Below are 1,522 nucleotides of genomic sequence, written 5' to 3'. Positions count from 1 at the left end.
GTTAATTTTATACCAGCTACTGCACTGAATTTGTTTATCAGGTTTAGGAGTTCTCTGGTGGAATTGTTAGGGTCACTTAAGTATACTATCATATCATCTGCAAATAGTGATATTTTGACTTCTTCCTTTCCAATTTCTATCCCCTTGATCTCCTTTTGTTGTCTAATTGCTCTGGATTGGACTTCAAGTATTAAATAATAGGTAGGGAGAGAATGGGCAGCCTTGTTTAGTCTCTTATTTTAGTGGGATTTCTTCAAGTTTCTCTCCATTTTTTTTTTATGTTAGCTACTAGTTTGCTGTATATTGCTTTTATTATGTTTAGGTATGGGCCTTGAATTCCTGTTCTTTCCAAGACTTTTATCATGAATGAGTGTTGGATTTTGCCAAATGCTTTCTCAGCATCTAATGAGATGATCATGTGGATTNTGTCTTTNAGTTTGTTTATATAGTGGATTATGCTGATGGATTTCCATATTTTAGACCATCCCTGCAATCCTGTGATGAAGCCTACTTGATCATGATGGATGATCCTTTTGATGTGTTCTTTGATTTGGTTTGCGAGCATTTTATTGAGCATTTTTTCATTGAAATTCATATAGGAAAGATTTAGTCTTTTCACTCTGTCCTGGATTTCTTGGATGTATTGAGTTAGAAACTTTTTGCATTTTGCATTTTCTTTGATTGTTGTTTCCATGTTTTCTATGGAATCTTCTGCACCTGAGATTCTTTGTTCCATCTTTTTTATTCTATTGATGATGCTCACATCTATGGCTCCTGGTTTCTATCCTAGGATTTCAATCTCCAGAGTTGTCTCCCTTTGTGTTTATGTTATTGTTTTCACTTCCATTTTTAGATCTTGGATGGTTTTGTTCAATTGCTTCACCTGTTTGATTGTGTTTTCCTATAATTCTTTAAAGGATTTTTGTGTTTCCTCTTTAAGGAGTTCTACCTGTTTAGGTGTGTTCTCCTGTATTTCTTTAAGGGAGTTATTAATGCCCTTCTTAAATCCTCTACCAGCATCAGGAGATATGATTTTAAATATGTATCTTGCTTTAAGGTGAATTGGGGTGTCCAGGACTCGCTGTGGTGGGAGTACTGGGTTCTGATGATGTATAGTGGTCTTGGTTTCTGTTAGTAAGATTCTTACATTTGCCTGTCACCATCTGGTAATCTCTGGTGTTAGATGTTCTAGCTGTCTCTAGGTCAAGTTTGTTCCTCCTGTGAGACTGTTAGCCTCTCGCAGCATTCATGGGAGAACAGCTCTCTTCTGATTCCTGGGGGTCAGAGAAAGGTGCACAGAAGTCTGAGTATCAACTCTGCCTCCTGGCTGAGGATGAAGGTCCAAAGGAACCCTGTCTGAGAAGCTATGTTGCTTCGGTGGCCCATGTGCTCTACTGTGTGGACCTGACTCCTTCCTCTATCTTTGTAAATGGCCATTCTTTCCTTTCTTTTGAAACTATCTTCAAACATCTCAAAAAGAAAATCTTTATGGATGTGTAAATTATCATTTCTTACTGATGGT

General features: G+C 37.4%; 1 pseudogene; it reads right to left on the bottom strand.

Moving 5' to 3' along the window:
* Positions 1 to 856, bottom strand: part of LOC110288220 — a 3,030-nt pseudogene extending 2,174 nt beyond the window's left edge.
* Positions 857 to 1,522: the final 666 nt, after the last annotated feature.

Source organism: Mus caroli, unplaced genomic scaffold, assembly GCF_900094665.2.
Source record: "Mus caroli unplaced genomic scaffold, CAROLI_EIJ_v1.1 scaffold_23654_1, whole genome shotgun sequence".
NCBI lineage: Eukaryota > Metazoa > Chordata > Mammalia > Rodentia > Muridae > Mus > Mus caroli.
This window is presented reverse-complemented; position numbering and strand designations above follow the sequence as displayed.